Consider the following 20250-nt stretch of genomic DNA (forward strand, 5'->3'; position numbering starts at 1 on the left):
GAACACAAAACTAATAGAGATTTTATTCACATTGAATACAGTACAAAGATGATTCTTTACCACACAGGACCTCTGAAGTCATCTTTCCACTATACTACCCAATAAATTGAACCTAGAGAAGAACTGGAGGAAAAAAGCACAACACTTATTAAATATTTTTAACACAGTAAAGAAACTGAGGTTATCTAAACTGAAGAGGAAAATGCTAACAGGTGACAATTACCATCTTCAATGTATGAGGAAGTCCAGAGAAGGCTAAATTTAAAAAGTGGATATAAACGGAAAATTATTTAACTAAACACACTGAAAAATTTTTTATATGGCAACGTAATATAGCAATCAACCAATCAATAAAAAAACAATTAATTAATGTATATCTTTTTTTTTTTTTTTGCCATTTGAAAACAATAATTTATTGCTTTTCCTTCCAAAGCTTTGTGAATTTACAAAAAAAAGGATCAAAGTTTACAGACTGCTCAGTTCAGACTGAGAATGCACGAGGTGAGAACCTGGACCACCACAGCCACTGGGTGTTCGCCAGCAGATATGCACTGACATCTGAAACACGCTCCCCAGGTTGGTTTTATTGCCTTCAGAGATGCTGCATTCCCTACACACCATCTCACGACATACTTGGGTCATTAGTCAAGTCACTGGAATGGGACAGAGGTGTTTTGATTTTTTTTTTGCCCTCCTGCTATAAAATGAAATTTTCATCTCATTTCTGAAAAATAAATTGGTCAATAAATTCATTTTGTTCTGCTTCTACTTTACACAAAGCTTCATATTCAACCCGATACCTTTCGAGCTGCATTTTCTTTTCTGCTATTAGTGCCTGGAGTTGCTGCTGTTGGGCTTCTCTCTGCTTGGCTATGGATTTGAGCAAGTTCCGAGCACCAATGGCCTTCATCTTCTCATTTTCTGCTTCTTTTGCAAGTTGGTCAACAAGCTCAATTAAACCACCAACTATTTTCTGAAACTGGCCAATTTCTGCCCACCGGGTACCGCGGCGCGCCGCGCCCCAGGCTGACGTCGGCGGGCAGCTTCTCTCTCCGGTCAGCGGCAGCCGGTACCTTACCCGCCCGCCTCAGCCGCTGCCCTAATGTATATCATTGATTAGAGATATTAATAATCAACAGAACTGGTTTCTGGAGGTTGTGGAGTCTTTGTCCCTGGAAACTTCTCAGAAACAAACATTAAGCCATTTGTCCTGGATAGTCTTTAGACCTTCTCCTGCTGGGGCTCAAGACCCCTTCAAGTTTCTTCTGTAATTTTAAACTACTGCTAAATTAAATGAGAGAAGGCATGGTGAGGTCAAATATGAGTGTTCTCTGGGGAGTTCCTTAGAGGAGTGGTGGAAAAACAGTCAACACACCTGGGATGCCGTAGGGTTCTGAGAAGCAGAGCAATAAAAGTATGTAAAGGGCTTGAGACATATTAGGACCTCAGTAAATAACCATTGTTATCAGTAATAATTCATTTCCAATAGTGTAGATAAAGTTGGCTATTCTGTCAAAAAAAATCTTACTCAAAAATGTCTTAATTGACTGAGGATTAAATAATCAAAGCTGGCTTTGTTTTTAATATTCTTTCCTAGCCAGTTAGGGGTCGAGGGAAGCAAGCAAAGGAATTGGGCGACACTTAGGAGAGTCACAAACCTTGAACTCAGAGTAATGTTTGCTTTAGCCCCTGAAAATTCAGGAGCCTCTAGATCCAAGTGCCAACACATTCAAGTTGTTGGTGAATCTTGATTAAGATTTTGATACTTTTGGCTGTCTGCTCAAGCAAAGCATCCTTTGAAACCTAGGGTTTCTAAGCCGGTGATTCTCAATATGTGGCTGGTCAGCAGTATTACCTGGGAAATGATCAGAGATGTAAATTCTTGGGTCCGCCATCCTACTGGATCACAAACTCTGGGATGGGCTCAGCATTCTGTGTTGTAGGGGACCTCCACACGGTTCTAATGCACACTGGAGTTCGAGAACCACTGTCTTAGGAGAAGCCAGTCCTATGTACAACATAGGGTTAGCAAGGATTCCTCTCTCACGAGGGCTTCTCCTGAGGCCCCATGGCCAAAATAAGGATTCTCCTTTATGGCCATAGGAAGAACTATCGGCTCAACTCCAGGCAGTCATCTTCAGGAATTTTTCCAATATGACCAGGAGCTCTGAAATTTGGATTCAAAAAAGAAAAAATATAAAAATTTGGTTCAAAGTTCAAGAAATTTTCCTCCTTCAGATTGAGGGTGGAGAAGTAGCTGAAATAGAGAAATTTTTCCCAGAACACTGATCTATCATTTCTTGATGGAAGCCACTGAGTTCCTTCAGTGGAACTAAACAATGACCAGGAAGGTTACGGTTAGTCTGATGTGTTAGAGGAGAAAGAAGCACAAAGATAAAGAAAAAAAACAAAAACAAAAACAAACAGGAGAGAGGAAGAGTGAGGAAGGGAAATAGACACAGCGACCATCAGTCAGAGGTGGTGAGAGGAGGGGAAAGGAATAGAAGATGCAGAGGGAGAGAAGCAGCTGCCACTCAGTAGGAAACATACCTGTGGACACTGTGCACGTGTGGCTTTCATAGAAAGGTGTAAGGTTTCTAAAAAGCAAAGAAAATAAAAACAAATCCATCCAATTTAGTAATTTGTCCTAAATATTAATTGATCAGGTCTGATCACTCTGATGTCTACCTTCTCCTTTATTTCATTCATGTCTCAAATTCTATGTCCCGCCCTTGTCTAAGGCTTCAGAAACACACCACAATTCAAACTGTCACATGGTGAACTGTTTAAATCATTTCAACTTCTTCTTCCTTGCCCTTCTGCACAAAACAGATGCCCTACAGTGTTAGCTCACCTTTCGGTGCCTTTCAAAAAAATTTTTAAAAACTTTATTCTTAAAAGTACAGTTTTAGATTTATAGATAATTGAACAGATAGTACATAGAGCTCCATACACCCACCGCACTGCCTCTCCCCTCTCTCCCAAGCGCCATCTCCCCTGTTATTAACACCTTGCATCAGTGTGACATGTTTGTTATAATGAATGAACAATATTGAAACGTTGTTATGAACTACAGTCCCTAGATTAAGGGTCACCCTTTGTGTTGTACAGTTCCATGGGTTTTGACACACATATAGTGACATGTAGCCACCATTATGTACAGAACAGTCTCACCACCCTAAAAATCCTCTGAGCATCAGATTAGCTCTTAGTGGCTTTTTAAAATATTAACAGTTGTCAGAATAACGTCAATTTTTATGACGAAAAATGTTCCACAGGTGCTAAGTTTTGTTAGTCTCACTATTATGATCACTATTAGAAATAATGAAAAAAATGAACCCTATATAAATAGCAAAAATCACAGAATTTTAAAGATAAAAAAGATCTGGAAGATTAGGAAATCCCACATTCTTCAAGACCCTGCCCTCCAGTCTCTCAGCTTTCTGTGTCATTTATCTGCCGACTCCGCTGAGAAGAAAGAAATCGATAAAGAAAAGCAAAGCAAAAAACAAATTTTGGTTCTAAGTAGTCCTCTTGAGCCGAATTTAATCAAGCATGGATTCTTTTTTATTGCCTATTTGCATCAGGAACATAATTACTACCTAGAGCCTAATTTGAGAATATTCATTAGAAATGAAAGATGTCATATCTAAGAACAGAATGGAATTCACTGAGGCTTTATTCTTGGGATATTTGTCGGATTAAGTCAGGACACGCTGTGAGAGTAATAAATAAGTTCTGTATATTTTTCTTCTCTAAGACCATGGATTTCAGCCACACTTTATACCCATGTACTTTGCAACAAGGAAAAACAATTAAACACTGACCTTGAATATTTTGCCCTCAGATTCATTAGTCTTCAAAATATAAATTGAGCAATTTTATCTAGATGAGTGAAAGACTATGGAGACTTCTAGAATGTCACGTTAGGTCCTTTACAAGTGAAGAATTGACTTTATAAAGCATTTCTATTCCTTCTCGTACCTTGACAATAGTGCTACTGTGACTCTGTTTTAAAGAGGATAATGGCATGTTTTACTTTGATTTGCACCTTTTTGTTTTAAGTACATTTACTTAATATTTCTCAGTCTCTTGAAAACTTTTGTCATTAATTAAGCTCAACCTTCATTTAAATCACCAGACCTATTTGATGAAGGCGACATGAATATTTACTTGCAAACTCCTCAGAAAATTACTAATTTAACCTTACTTCAGATGATCCATTGTAGAACTCAAACTGGATTTCCCAGGCCTCTCAAAACGGCTCATAACTGTGTGTTTGTACATTTATCTGGGAAGATATTATCCAAGGGTAATTGTTCTTCCCAAAAGCTTTCTTTACCTCAAACAGCAATACTTTCAAAGTTTTAATAAAAATGTGGCCAATTTGGTGAAAACCAAGTGACTTGTTTGTTTTAGCATGCGAATGAGATTAAGAAAATAAGTATTTTAACTATTGTTATTGATTATAAAAATCAGAAATTAAGAAAACAAACTTCTTTGTCCAAAGACATTTCTGCAAGTGAAATCGTCTGAAAAACTGACAGCTAGCCTCCCGTTTTAACCACTAAACCATAAGAAATGTAATATCATGGGCAAACATTTGAGCGTTGTCACCTGCAGGAGTCCCCAACGCTGTCGCCCCATCATGGGCACAGATCAGGGGAAGGAGCCAGCACAGGGGAGACAGCTGTGTCCTCAGCGTCCTTCCTTCCTGGGTCAGAACTCAGTCCCAGCTGCTCGCTGTCTAGTCTTCTGGGGAAGCAGAGAATTCTTCTGGGGACACGACACATCAGGTGTTAAGGATGTCATCTTTCTTTATTAAACAAATGTTAGATCGTGTAACGTGCTTCTCAGGACAGGAGGAGCCGCCTCAAGGGAAGGCAGATCTTCTCCAGGAGCTGATGGTCATCCAGGGAGAGCAGAGTCAAGGGCTGCAGAGTGCCAGCCCGCTCCCGCTCTCCGTCTCAGGGACACCTCGATCCCCACACCCCCACCCCACTCCGGTGCCCCCAGCTGTTCCCATTGTATCCTTGGAGGCTGGCGCATGCGCAGGACTGGCGCTCAGAGCGGCAGAGGGGCCAGCGAGCTGGAGAGCCCCGGGGCGCGTGCACTGGAGGCGTGGCCCCTGGTGCGGAGGTGGCTGCCTCGGAGGTTTGTGTGGGGGGATTGGCGGTTTCTGGATCCTTCCTCCAGGATTTTCAGCGTTGGGGAGCTCTCCTTTCTGCAGTGTGGAGGAGCGCTGGGCAGGAGGCAGCGCTGAGGTAGGCGGTGGGCGGCGGGCTGGGTGTGGAGATCTCCGCCGCAGATGGCGGGAGCGCGGTGGGGGGGTCGGCGGATGGGGCCGGGGGCCGGGGCTGCTGGCGGGCTGCCCCAGGCGGGGGAGCCCAACTCCGTCCCTTGGAGGAGCAGAGGAGCTCCGCCTGGCTGGCCGGCCCCTCTGCCTTGGCGGGGCCCCACCCTGGCGGGGCCTCCTGCCCACCCAGCGGAGGTGCAGGGGGCGGCAGGGAGTCGCCTGCCCTCTGCGCGAGGCCTTGAGTTCGTGCCCCCTGGGGCCCCGTCTAGGCCAGGTCTCGACATCCCCGGGTGAACACTTTCCTTCAGAAGATGGACTGTGGTCAGCGCTCCTCTGCCTGACTCCTCTCAGGCTCTTCACTCCTCATTGCGTTCTTTAAACAAATAAACGTTGCTACTTCCTTGGGACCACTTTTACAGAAAAGCCTAATCCCATTAATGGTTTCTGATAATTGACTCTATATTTGCAAGGCGAACTTTGAAGCCTGTGAATTGTTGTAAACTGCATTTAATGAAAGGAGCTTTAAACAGTCTTTGGTGCAAATTATGTAGCTTCCTAATAATAACTCACCTTCTGTTAACATAGACTGATGACAGATCAATTGATGTTTGACATAATGTGTACGGAATTTTGGTTTCAGTGGAAAGGTTTTTCTTGGCAGTTGGTGTTAAAATTAAAATCGGATAAGGAGGAGGTTTTTAGAAGTAGTATGTAGTGTGTGTTTTGTCTCCATACTCATTTAGAATTGTAAGAATTTAGATTTGGAAAGCTCATAGAACAAGAATTTTCAAATTTTGATTTGACTGAGAGGGTGAAAGGTTAAAAGGCCAAATACGGTAGGATTTCATTTATATGATATTCTAGAAAAGATAAACCATAGGGAAAGACAACAGATCGTTAGGTGCCATTAGTTTTAATATTTAGTTAATCATTTAGTTTATAGTTTAATCATTAGTTTTAATATTTCTGATTTAAAAATACATTTTATTGATAGCATCCTAATTATACTTTTGGATGATACCAGAATTTAACAACCTATTAAATTCTGCAGGAGGAACAAATGACATGTTGGTTATTGGTGTCTTTGAAGTGTAAGTATTGTTGGTAATGAATCTAAATAAGCATTTTTGGATTGTGAACTACTGATTTTTTTACTAGATCCTGTTGGACATGGCATATTACAAGTTTCAAAAGGCTCTTTAAATTATTGTAGCAGGCTGAAGCTATTAAATTGTAATGTAAGATCTTTATAGATGAAACAGGCAAAAATACAAAAAGCCCTGCATCATTTTATCTTTGTTAAAAAATGAAGTAGATCTTACCATATACATGAATGACTTTTGGCTAGACAGACCTGAACTTGACAAGATGGACTCATTAGTATGGTGAATTTGTTTTGGAATGTTAAAATGGGAGAGGACATATGTTTTACCTGAGGGTGACCCAAGTCAATATGGTAGGTTTCACTGTTTATACGCTCTTTCTGAGTTACGATCTTGATTAAACAGCTTGTCATAGACGTACCAAGAAATTTGGGCCATTTTATGTATCAATATTTTAAGATATCCTATTTCCCTGATAGTTTCTAATTTCAGGGTGTCTGGGAAAAACAGTTTCTGAACATAGGTACTTTGGAATATAATTTTTGATTGTTGACTTATTGAAGCATAGAATTGTGGAGTTGGAAATAATTTTAGTTGTTGTAGAGCCTAAACTCTTCATTTTCCAGGAAATGGAAAGTGAGGTTTCTCGAGTTAAGTCGTCCATAGTCTGACTGCTACTTAGTGGCAGAGTTGGAACTATATGCTCAGATGCTTGTCTCCAGATTCCTAGTACAGTGCTCTCTGTGCTACGTACTATTAAGTAGACAAACCGGTGAGTTACCTTCCCAGATCATATGTGTAGCCAGCAGGGTTCATTCTTTCCCATATGCATTTTTTGCTTTCTTTTTTAAATAACTACTAACCACAATTAATTCATTCCCATACCGTGTTTAATGACTATACTTGTGTGTGTCTCCTCGAGCACACGTGGATTCCCTAGAATGGACACCTGCCTGTGAGTGGACTGCTGGACCAGAGGCTGATGTGCATCTGCAACTTGACGAGCTGCAGCCAAATCATCCTCTGAAGTTTTAACAATTTCCATTCCCACCAACAGTGTCTGAGTCATCCTTGCCCTGGGAATTGTCAGATTGGCATTGTCAGATTTTTAAAGTTTTGCCAATCTGATGAGTGAGAAATGACGTATTTGTTTTCCTCTTTGTACAACTGTTTTGACAAATGCATAGAGCTGTGTCACTACCAAAATTGAGATACAGAACACTTCCAGCACCCAGAACTCCCTTCAGCTGCTCTTTTGTAGTCAACTTTTCCCCCACCCTTAACCCCTGGCGACTAATGATCTGTTGTCTTTCCCTATGGTTTGTCTTTTCTCGAATATCATATAAATGGAATCCTACAGTATTTGGCCTTTTGAGTCTGGATTCTTTCATTTAGCACAGTACATTTATTTGAGTGTTCGTCCATGTTGTTGACTGTATCAGCAGTTCCTTATGTTTTATTGCTGAATATAGTATCCATTGTATGAATGTACCACAGTTTATCCACCCACCAGTTGAAGGACATTTGAGTTATTTTCAGTTTTGTCTTTTTTAACTATGAATAAAGCTGCTATAAATCTTTGCAAACAAGTTTTTGTGTGAGCATTAGTCTTCTTCTCTTGGGTAAGCACCTAGAAGTGGAATTGCTGGGTCACATGGTATGTGTATGTTTATTTTAAAAACTGTTTGTGGTAGCAAAGTCATGGCCCACAAAGATGTCCTAGTCCCTGGAACCTGGGAATATATTAGTTTACTTGGCAAAGGTGAATTAAATTTGCAGATGGAAATAAGGTTGCTGATCAACTGACTTTAAAATAGGGAGATTATCCTGGATTATCCAGGTGGGCCCAGTGCATCACAAAGGCCCTTAAAAGGGAAAGAGAAGCAGTAGAGTAGAAAAAAAATACAAGGGAAGCAGGGCCAGAGAGATGCCGAGTTCTTGGATTTGAGGGTGGAGGAGGGGGGCCATAGGCTAAGGAATGTGGTGGTCTCTAGAAGCTTGAAAAGGCTAGGAAATGGATTAACCTTTAGAGTCCCCCCAAAAGAACCTAGCTCTGCCAACACCTTGATTTTAGCCCAAGGAGACCCATGTCAGACTGCTAACCTACAGAACTGTAAAACAAAAAATCTAAGTTGATTTAAGCCATGAAATTTGTGCTAATTTGTTACAGCAGCATAACAAACTCCACTTTAAAACTGTTTTCCAGGGGCCGGCCCAGTGGCTTAGCGGTTAAGTGCGTCTGCTCCACCACTGGCAACCCGGGTTCGGATCCTGGGCAGGTACTGACGCACCGCTTCTCCGGCCATGCTGAGGCCGCGTCCCACATACAGCAACTATAAAGATGTGCAACTATGGCATACAACTATCTACTGGGGCTTTGGGGAAAAAAAAAGGAGGAGGATTGGCATGGATGTTAGCTCAGGGTTGATCTTCCTCACAAAAAAATAAATAAAACTGTTTTCCAAAGAGGCTGAACCACTTTGTGTTCCCACCAGTAGTGTAGGAGTGTTCCAGTTACTTTCTATCCTCATTAACACTTGGTATGTTCATCCTCTTTAATTCTAGTCATTCCAATAGGTACGTAGCAGTATCTCAATGTGGTTTTTATGTGCATTTTTCTCATGATTAATGACGTCAAGCATCTTTTCATGTGCTTATTTGCCATCTGTGTATCTTCTTTGGTGAAGTGTCCAAATCTGTGCCCATTTTAAACTTGGATTTTCTTATTGCCGAGCTTTGAGAGTTCTTTATAGTCCTGTCAGATATGTGATTTGCAAAGGTCTTCTCCCAGTCTGTGGCTTGCCTTCTCCATCCTCTCGCCAGTGTCTTTGGAAGGTCTGTGTAACATAACTCGAGAGGCTCCACATGACCTTATTTTCCTTCATTGAGCAACAGAGTGAAGTTGGAGCACCTGAGTCCAATCAGACCTTGATCAGAGTTGGGGCTGGGTCTCACTTTTAGTAAACCCAGCCCTTTCACTTTCCCCCATTCCTGTTTGCTCTGCTCCCCTCCCCCGCACAGGGGTCTGGTTCTAAGTCTGGTAGATCTCTGTCTCTTCAGGTTTGGGAGCCCACAGAAAATTCAGCTACGCCCTTCAGACATCTCAGCGCAGCTCTCCAGCCTCCTACCTTACATCGCTTCACAATATGGCAAATTCCCTGAAGGTCAGACTAGCAGTATGTTGGACTCAGGCCACTTCCACCACTTCTGGAGGTTTCACTTTGTTTTGTGGAAGCTTTTGGCCTAGTTCCCCAGATTCCTGTGTGGCACCAAAACTTAGCACAGGTGCTGTGAGAAAGAGCAGCTGTGTGTCTGAAAGCCCTCAGGTTTCCTCTGCCACACCAGTCCTGCAGAATCACTACAAGTTTGGCTAGTTTCCCTTTTCCCTAGCCGAGGCTCTGACTGAGCAAGCCAGATCCTCGGCAACCACCCAGAATCAGAAAACGCCTCCAGGGGAAAGAAAGATAAAAATCCTTGCTCACATAAAAGACTTTTTCTTCTTTCTGGAATTTTAGTTGGTTGATTCTGAAGTTTTCTCATGCTCTAAAAATATATTTATAATTTATCTGGCTTTGTCCAGTTTTGCAGCAAAAGTGCTTTCCTGTCCTAGTCTCCTCTAAAACAGAAGTTCCCTTGTCATTAGTTTTTAACTCCATCAGTTATACATTGTCAATATTATTATTGTTTCATAAAGTCATGCTTTCAATGATTTATTCAGATGTTTACCCTTTTTTATCCTCACGATCCAAATTACCTCTTAGCATTTTTTCTTCTATCAGTTTCTTTCTTCTTAAAGTACATTGTTTTTTACTTTTTAAGTTTTTTCCTTGAGGAAGATTAGCCCTGGTCTAACATCTGTGCCAATCTTCCTCTATTTTGTATGTGGGTCACCACCATGGCATGGCTGATGAGTGGTGTAGATCCACACCTGGGATCCAAACCCACGAACCCAGGCCTTGGAAGCTGAGTGTGCTGAACTTAAACCACTACACCAGGTGGCTGGCCCCCTTAAAGTACATTCTTTAGAAGTTCCTTAATGAGCATTTGTTCGTGGTAATACTCTTAGTAAATGTTTGCATAAAAATATCTTTAAGTCACCCTAGTTCTTGAGATATGGTTTGATTGGATATACACTGAAAGTTATTTTCTCTCTGTACCTTGAAGATTTAATCCAACTCTCTCTTGCCTTCCATTGTTAAGAAATGTATCATAGGTCTAAATGTAAGTCTCTGTAAGTGTTCTGTTCCTCTGTGGGGCTTTGAATATCTTCTTTTGTATTTAGTGTTCTTTGCTTTCCCTGGATGGATCTGGCTCTAGATTTTTATTTTTTAATTGTGCTTGAGATGTATTCAGCTGCCTGAATCTAGAGTAGAAGTCTTTTATCAATTCTGTGACTTTCTGTTATTATGTCTGACTATTCCTTTAAATCATGTATATATTTATATTATTTAATTCAAATATATATAAACATACACATTCATTATATATTCATTGAATATATATTTATATTATTTAATTCAATATATTATATTATTCAATATAGTGATTTGTATTATTCAAAAAATATACATATATTATTTATATATATAGTTTCCTCTACTTGACCAAACTCAAGCCAGGCTCCTTTGAGCCCTATTCCTGTCTAGGCCTCGATCTTGGCCTATAATAACTACAGCCTCTCAGCACAAATGATTTCACCCCACACACACACACATTATAAGACTTAAACACTGACATAGTTTCTACTAGCTCAAATCCACATCCCCAGGATGACCCCTGCCCCCTTAAAGTGCCTGCCTGAGAAAGCTCAAGGCAGCCAAAAGAATTGACTGTTCTGGCCAACACTCGATCCTTGGCCCCAGACATCCCTTTCTTAGAGCATTTACCCAAAAGTGCTTACAACTGTGAATCTTTCCTCTGTCCTTTTGAGTTGTATGTGTGTCTCCTATAACTCAGGAGTGCATTTCTCAAGGTCCTGAGAGCCATTCCTTGAGATGAGCACAGGGTGTCTGTCTCCCAGACTCTCTGAGAGGAGAGAAGTGAAACTTGGATCATTTCCAACTAACAGACATAACTGGCCAGATCACACTGCACTGACCAACACTCTGTAACTTTTCCCTCCCTGACTCTACTGAGCCCCTGCTCACCCCTCTGCCTGCTCCCTCATTCTCCCTTCCAAATGCCCAGTCATCTCTGTACAAATCAAATTGAGTTCAGTTCACCCTGTTCCCTCTTCCCTATTGCAGTGGTATATGCCTGATTAAAATCTGTCCTGACCACTTTAACTAGAGTCTGGCTTTGTGTATACTCTACATTTAACACACATACAGATAATCTCAGGCATATGCATAGATATGCATATACTGACTTAACCATGGGCCCTCCAGGACCAGTTCAACTGACCCCATCTTATCAACAGAGTAGTTAAGAGTTTTCTTTCAGGAACTGAGACCCCTCGTCCAGTTCAGACTAGTTGAGACCACCAACTCATCAACTGGGAGTTCACAAATGCTTTATATGTGACCTTTTTGACATCAAGGAGCTAAAAACTCCAATCTCCGATCATGGTAACACTGCCAATTTGTGAACACACATCCGATGAAGAGCCATGAAGCTTGACTTTGCTTGCGCAGCTCATCAATTACCTCACTTCTGCTTACTTCCAATCATGTACTTCCACACTTCAGACCACCCTTCCCTTTATCCCATAAATTGTGCCCCAAGACCTGGATCAGGGAGACAGATCTGAGACAGACACATGCCCCCTGTCTTCTTGCAGATAAATCTCACAAAATAAAGCTACACTTCATTTCCCAAAAGCTGATGCCAGAATAATTGGCTCTTTTAATGTGCATTGGGCAAGAGAACCCCAATATTGTGCAGTAACATCAATACATATATATGCACTTACTGGTTGTTTTATCTTTTTTATTTTCTTTGCTGAGGAGGATTCACCCTGAGCTAACATCTGTTGCCAATCTTCTACTTTTTGCTGAGGAAGATTCACCCTGAGCTAACATCTGTGCCAACCTTCCTCTATTTTGTCTGTGGGTTGCCACCACAGCCTGGCCACTGATGAGTGGTGTAGGTCCACGTGCAGGAACTGCACCTGGACCACTGAAGTGGAGTTCTCTGAACTTAACCACTAGGCCATGGGACTGGCCCATCTCTAAATGTTTTGAAGATGTTACTAGATATGCAATTGAAGTTTCACTATGATCTCTGGATTTCCCTGCTGCTCCTTTAGTCCCTCACTTCAGTGTATGTGTTTCTTGCTCCATCTTTCATGCTAGAGGAATTCCTCAAATATCAAGTGGTCCTTTGCTACCTGTTCATATTTCTGTGATGGGAAGAAAACAGCTGAGTAGGATCTCTGTGGGCCCGATGGGGCCTGTGAATGTCTGGACTCAATGTTTCTTCAGGGGTGTTGAGTGTTGAACTAGTAACAGGCAAACAATGTTGGTGCCCACAATGATCTCTAACAACATACTTATTCCACACATTCCCACAATGACAGACATCCTCTGAACACGTGGAAATGCTGACAGTGCACACCCACACCCACATACATACTATTTGCAAATGACCATCTGCATTCAGACTGTAAACTACACACTGATACTCAGAACATACACACAAACTCACACACACATACAGACCACTCACTGTCTCAGAGCCCACAGTGACTTGAACTCTCTAAACACACACATGTCAACAAAACACACCTTCACATAGATGCCATAATAGCCGTGCACCCTGTGACCATACAGAATTGCTGAACACACACACATCCACACAACAAGGAACGTGGTCATGCACGTGTGGGCTTGATCAGGAGATTTTTCACACCTCAGCATCAACATGGACACCCTGGGGCGAGAGGGAGAGGCAGAGGGCACAGGGACAAAATGTGGGGAGCAGTCAGGAGGCACTTGCAGGGCCGGCTCCATGGCTTAGCGGTTAAGTGCGCGCGCTCCTCTGCTGGCGGCCTGGGTTCACATACCCGGCGCACAACAACGCACTGCTTCTCCGGCCATGCTGAGGCCAAGTCCCACATACAGTAACTAAAAGGATGTGCAGCTATGACATACAACTATCTACTGGGGCTTTGGGGGAAAAATAAATAAATAAAATTAAAAAAAAAAGAAGGCACTTGCATAAAGTAAATATGATACCTGCAAGGCTGGTTGCTAAGTGACATATGACTCAAGGATATGAGGAGCCAAGAGGATCTGAAATGGTACAAAGGAGATGACTATAGATAGTTGTATGTCATAGTTGCACATCTTTCTAGTTGCTGTATGTGGGACGAGGCCTCAGCATGGCCGGAGAAGCGGTGTGTCGGTGCGTGCCCGGGATCCGAACCTGGGCCGCCAGTGGCAGAAGGCGCACACTTAACCACTAAGCCAAGGGGCTGGCCCCGACCAGGAGCTTTCAAAGGGTTGCAATGCGGCATTTTGAACCTCATCCCTTGGGAACACCCTGTAAGACAAAGGCCAGATGAATCGCTTGGCACTTGTGAGCTATCCTCTCCTTTCTGATGGCTGCGAGTGTCACCCAGACACACAGGCTGCACTCTGCCAGGGAGACCTTCTCAGGACAGCCAGAAGCTGAGGATGAGTCTTGGTTCCCAGCATCCCAGGCCCTTCCTGACATGGGACAGCCATGCAACAAAGAACAGAAAAATGCAGATCTACAAGTAGATACCTTATTTGAGAACATAGACGTAAAAGCACTTTTGAAATAGTATTTTGGAATCTATTGGAATATTACACAAAAGGATTATCCACTTTAAGTAGGTTTTACCCTGACTGTGAGGGCAAAACCTGAATCATCCCATGACATTGATAACTCCCTGCTGACTTTAAAGTACAAATAAATAAAGTACATAGTAAAGGAAAAGGAGAGAACAGCATGAAAAAGGAAGATCTCCCTTCTCTCCTCACCTGAAACCCAACCTGTCACTTCAGAAAGAAACTGCTGTCTATATTTTCTATGTCACGCAGCGGAGTTTAATGAAAGAAAAGTATTGGTATATTTTAAAGTTTCAAGAGCTCAAAGCAAGGAAACATTAGGGACGCTGCCAAGAGACCTCACTGAGGTGGCTGCTCCATTTCATCTGCTGTCAGGACGTCCTTCTTGGCCCCTCACTTTCTCTGCCTCGCTAGCAAGTGTGTCTGCCGTCAGTGCTATCACCAGTCTCTCTCCTGTGCTCCTCACTGCCCTTTCCTCCTTCCTGATACCTTCCTCAGTCACCAGAAATTGTTGGCAGTGGAGCTGTGGAATGCCCAGAGCAGCTCCTGGAATCATCCCTGCCAAATCTGAAGACCGGCAGGAGTGGGCATGGGACCTGGAGTGCAGACCACCTGCGAGCACACCTGGCAGGGATTCACCTGTGCGACTAAGTGCAAGTTTTTGCAACGCTTTGGCAAGATTGAAAGGACTTACCAGTTGTCCTGCACTGCTGCAGGCCTGGAGTCCTTGCGGTCTCTCGGGCCAGCAGACCTGGTGGGGCTGGTCCAAGGTGTCCTCCCAGAGGCCCGTCATGGCCAGGATGGGATGGGATTCTAGTAACCGGCCTCTTGAATATGTCACTGGACAGCCTCAAAGGGATGGAGATGCTTAAACCAGGCTTTGGTTTGGACTGGTTCCCACAGTCACGCTGCTTCCTCTGTGAAGATGTGACCATCATCCTTCTTATCATCCTTCTTTTCCTCTTACCCTACAAAAATAAATCATGAAAGTGGGTCAAATGATAAAGGAAGCCTGCCTTTTTAGGACAATTATCCTGGCTGTTTTGTACTTCCACCCTCCCTCTATCCTCTGGGGATAGATCTGACCTGTGTCCCGGGATGTCATCAGGCAGATTTGCATCAAGAACAGAACGCTCAAGGTCAAAACTCAAGGCTACTCCAGATCATTTCTCTCCCTCCATCCTGTCAACACCCCCTCCTTGTTTGAGTGTGATTCTATTCTCTTCTTGTCCTTGTCACTCTCAACCGCACAAGTCCTGGCACTCCCCCTCAGGACAGTCGGTCCCCAGTCCTTTACTAAATCCCAAATCCTACCATTTCTGTGTTTTCTGACTACTCATTTGCTTAATCCATTGACCACTCGGTGTTCATAGAAGTTAAATCAATAGTGACCTTATCAACCACCCCCTGTTAGCGACTTACTCCCATATCCCAGATGTTCACATAATCCAAATGGTGATGTTCAAAAGTAAATAATTCAGAAAACATATTCACCCACCACAATTTCCTGATCTCTAATATTTTTATTCAAACACTCATGCAGTAGATACCTGTCCCTCAAGATCAGAAATAATGCCAGATCACCAATCCTCACCTTAATTTCCTCCTACACCTATCAATCCTGGATTCCATGGACTATGATCTCAATAATTTCCTTGGAATAATAAAATATTCCTTACCACTCATTTATGTTGTAAACCTCCAAACCCAGAAGATCCCGATTATCTGCCATGCCATAGCTACTGCTGATCTTACAACAAGCTGAAGAAAAAGCACAAAACATGATCTTTTGGTACCACTGTAAATACAAAACCATCTGCATCAACTGGGAAGCACCCATAATGCCTGGAAATTTTGTTCTCTTTTTTTGTGTTGGCTCAATAGCAAAAAGACAAATCAATTTAAAAAATGGGCAAGGGAACAGAATAGACTTTTTCCAATGAAGACATACAAGTGGCCAACAGGTGTATGAAAAGGTGTTTGGTATCACTAATGATCAGGGAATGCAAATCAAAACCACAATGAGCTATCACTTCACACCTGTTAAGATGGCGATTATCAAAATAACTAAAGATGACAAATGTTGGTGAGGATGTGGAGAAAAGGAACCCTTGTGGGAATGTAAACTAGTACAGCCATTATGGAAAACAGTATGGAGGTTCCTCCAAAAATTAAAACTAGCATGTGATCCAGCAATCCCACTTCTCGTATATACCCACAGGAATTGAAATCAGGGTCTCGAAGAGATACCTGCACTCTAATGTTCATTGCAGCTAATTCACAATAGCCAAGATATGGAAGTAACCGTATCTAAATGTCACTGATGGATGAATGGATAAAGAAATGGAATATTAGTCAACCTTGAAAAAAGAAGGAATTCCTGCCATTTTTGACAACATGGATGGACCTAGAAGACATTATGCTAAGTGAAGTAAGGCAGACAGAGAAAGGCAAATACTCATTTATATGTGGAATCTTAAATAGTCAAACTCATACAAGCAGAGGTTAGAATGGTGGTTGCCAGGGGCTGGGGGATGGAGAAATGGGGAGCTGATGGTCAAAGGATACAAAGTTTCAGTTATCAAGATAAATAAGTTCTGGAGATCTAGGATATGGCATAGTGCCTACAGCTAACAAGACTGTATTGCACACATCACATTTGCTAATAGAGTAGATATTATGTTAAGAGTTCTTACCACAGAATAATAGTAATAAAGGAGGTGAGAGAAAACTTTGGGAGGTGATGGATATGTTTGTGGCCTTGATGGTGGTGACAGTCTCAAGGGTGTATACTTATGTCCAAATTCATCAAGCTGTATATGGAAAAGTATGACATCATCGTTGATTCCTCTGCACCTTGAAATACGCCATGTCCTCATCACAAGAGAAAAAAAATTGTAACTGTGTATGGGGACGGATGTTAACTGGACTTACTATGGTGATCATTTCAACATATATACAAACATTGAATCATCATGTTGTACCCCTGAAACTAATATAATGTTGTATGTCAACTTTACCTCAATTAAAAAAACACAACAGACAAAACCATTTGGATATTGTAAATGAGTTCAGTGAATCCCTGAAAATGCCCCATTCCCATATGAGAGTTACAGGAAGCAGAGAGGATGAAGTAAGATGGAAGAAAGTTGTACAAAACAGTATTCAAATTAAAATCATTTAAGTTGCTATCAGCTCCTTGTGGCAGAGTTCTGTGAGCACTGATCTTCTTTCACATTTTTCCTGGAAAAGCATACTTTCAGATCCAACCCATGATAGTTTCATCATTGGCTCTAATAAGAAAATTTCAACTTAATAAATAAAACCAAAAGCATCCCTTATGTATGAATAAAGTTAGTGAACTTTACAGAGAAAAGAGCCTATTTGCACAATCTCAATAAAGGAAACAGAAGAACTGAATGATGATCGAGTCTCATTCAAGCTTATCTTTGAAAGCCAGTAAGACCAGGTTATCTTTTCAAGGATGTGTGTAGAGCTATGAGCCTTGGAAGATAGAAATAGTGGCCTCCTCTGGAGCAAAGGGCAGGCTTGCTTACTGCCCAGTATAATAAAACTAACACCCCCCTGGGGCAAAGTTCAGCAGACTTCCTGCCCGTTATAAAAGATTTGAGTTCCTTCAGCTCTGAGTTCTTGCAACCCTTTGCATGTCACCTCGCCCACTGTGTATCACCCTGTAGGAAGTGGGACTTAGTGAACTGGTGCAAATGCTGATACTCTGGCCACTGCCATTGCTGTGTCATTAAGTCCTTTGTCTCTGACCCATGGGTCTCATGTCTTTTGCCAGCATCTATAAGACCATGGTAGGCTAACTTATTGGTTTGCAGGTAAGGGAAAATATCAGGCCTTTACAGTTCCTGACAAGCCCTTAAAGTAACTGGTAGTCTTAGGAACAGAGAGCTATCCAGAACTTATGCATGGGTGGTCTTCATAGAAGACTTCATAAGTCTCTGAAACTTCAGTAAGTCTCTCTGACCTCTTTTACTTCGATCCCAAGTAGAAGGAAAGGCACCAAGCTATTATAGACCTAGGGCTTGTGCAAGCCACCTGGAGACCTAGTGACCAGAAACTTCCCATGGGGAGCAGAGACAGATGGGCATATTTCCAAAATGGACCCATGTGCCTGTCATCCACCAGATAGTACATTATCTTAATTTATGATGATTTGATTCATTAAAATCTTGTGATGGGCCAAAGATACACTTCTAAGAGGAGTGAGGCACATGGCAGTTGTAAGCAGATTAACACATTTGGTGAATATCCAACTCTGAACTAAACTTAGTGTTCTAATCAATTAAAAGGTACAACAAATTTAATTAGGTCAATTAAATGATATTTAATGGTATACCTGATTATTACTCTGCAATAATGAACAAGCAGCTAATATAAATAACTATAATTGGTCTTTAAAATATGATAGTCAAGACTGTTTGAGATAAGCTGGAGAGAAGGAAGGGGAGAAATAGATAAAAGATAGCTGCTCTGAAGCCACTCTCAAGACCCCTAGATCTACATGTAACCCAGGAGATCGAGGCAGATGGCTGTGTGCCTAGATCCTCCTGCACTGTGGTTCTCAGGGATGTCACGGGGCTGAAGCAGCTTCCTGAATCGTGTTTACACGTCCATGTGTACAATACCCCTGACCATGGGGGTGAACCACCATTCAATCATCCCTTACACCCCTCTAATTAACAATTAGATTTCAGAATCATTGTATCACTACATGATAATTTATTCTTCAAACCTGTAGGATGCCGAGCTAAAAGAAACTCAAATTTCAATGGCTTATTTTCTTTGAAGGACCAAGATGTTCTTTCACACTTGGAACCCGGATTAGAGGATAAATCCATCAAATCAATGGAAACAACTTAAAAATGGACAGAGGGATATTTCATTCATATGTACACAGTTTGCACTGTGGCAAAAATAGAGTTATATTTTTAAAAATTAGAATTTTTTGAAATTTTATTGATATTAAAGACCTTGTTCTGCTTATACTCCCTTTGGTTTACCAAATCAAACTCACTCTTTAACAGGCATTTCTAGCATTGAGTGCTAATAACAGCAGCTTTTTTAAATTCTTAAATTTCCCAGGTCAAAGACCAAGGGCAGAGGTCATCGAGAGGTCAAGTCTAATCTACCTGTGGATGTGGCAGCCTTAACTATGGATGTTCAAGCCAGACATTGCCAACAGAGCCACATCTCATCATCCACAGGTGAGTTTTTACTAGTAATCACAGATACTTGAGGATATAAAAGGAAATTCTTTATTAAGAACCAAAGGTATAGATTCCTATCTTGGGTTCATTACTTTGAATTTTTGACCCAAATCATATATATCGATTAGACCATGTTCAATTCTATGATCTTTAGAAGATGCAGCCTACAGCTGAAGAGAAACAGATACGACACCAATATCTTATCCTCTCTGAAGCCCAACTGAGAGCCCCTGGAGTCAGAAGTTTTCAAGACAAGAAAAAGTCATCCTTCTTCAGAACAGAGAGAGTAGAGGCTATTCAAACATTCAACTTTAAATTGTTAACATGACTTGTTAGAATGTGATGGAGCAAGCAGAATACCTTCTAAGTTTCATGATTTTTCTCCAGAATACTGAGATGGATGACCTTGAAGGCCAGTTTCCCCATTAATGTCTTTATTCAGTGAAAAAATTAATTTCCCTATAAATTAATTCCCATAAAAATGTTGAAAATATCATAGTCTCTGACTAAAAGGAAACAAAACAAATTGAGCAGTTGAATAGCAGTGTAATAAATTCCATACAAGGATCTCACTGCAGCATTATGTATAATAGTGAAACTGGATGTAATCCCAACTCTATCAAAGAAGAAATAAACAGATCATGGTATTCCTGTTCTTTGGAGTACCTCTAAAACATCTAAAAAGCTAAGTTAGAGTGACGTGCACGGATAAGGAGAGACGTCTATGATATATGGTTTGAGAAACAGCAAATTGCAAAACGATGTAGTTATGTAATTTATGTTAAAAAAACTTTGTGTATTTATAAATTCATAGGCAATGTCCAGAAGAATAAGCCGCAACCTCTTAGCAATAGTTCCTT

General features: G+C 41.5%; 3 pseudogenes across 2 annotated transcripts in view; 1 reads left to right on the forward strand and 2 right to left on the reverse strand.

Annotated features, from left to right (window-relative positions):
* Positions 1 to 397: 397 nt before the first annotated feature.
* LOC147911257 (intraflagellar transport protein 20 homolog pseudogene) lies at positions 398 to 1895 on the reverse strand (annotated as a pseudogene).
* A 2753-nt stretch (positions 1896 to 4648) lies between these two features.
* Positions 4649 to 20250, forward strand: part of LOC147911258 (large ribosomal subunit protein eL34 pseudogene) — a 36301-nt pseudogene continuing 20699 nt past the window's right edge. The window contains exons 1-2 of the transcript XR_015551322.1: positions 4649 to 5264; positions 19266 to 19387. The product of XR_015551322.1 is annotated as a large ribosomal subunit protein eL34 pseudogene (transcript). The remainder of the gene's footprint in view (positions 5265 to 19265; positions 19388 to 20250) is intronic.
* The window catches only part of LOC101405651 (methyl-CpG-binding domain protein 3-like 1), a 42136-nt pseudogene continuing 33324 nt past the window's right edge, over positions 11439 to 20250 (reverse strand). The window contains exons 2-3 of the transcript XR_015551318.1: positions 15833 to 15914; positions 11439 to 15121 (exon numbers count right to left, since the gene is read on the reverse strand). The product of XR_015551318.1 is annotated as a methyl-CpG-binding domain protein 3-like 1 (transcript). The remainder of the gene's footprint in view (positions 15122 to 15832; positions 15915 to 20250) is intronic.

The sequence above is a fragment of the Ceratotherium simum genome, unplaced genomic scaffold, assembly GCF_057802395.1.
Source record: "Ceratotherium simum simum isolate JZ-2026a unplaced genomic scaffold, ASM5780239v1 HiC_scaffold_44, whole genome shotgun sequence".
In the NCBI taxonomy this organism is placed as follows: domain Eukaryota; kingdom Metazoa; phylum Chordata; class Mammalia; order Perissodactyla; family Rhinocerotidae; genus Ceratotherium; species Ceratotherium simum.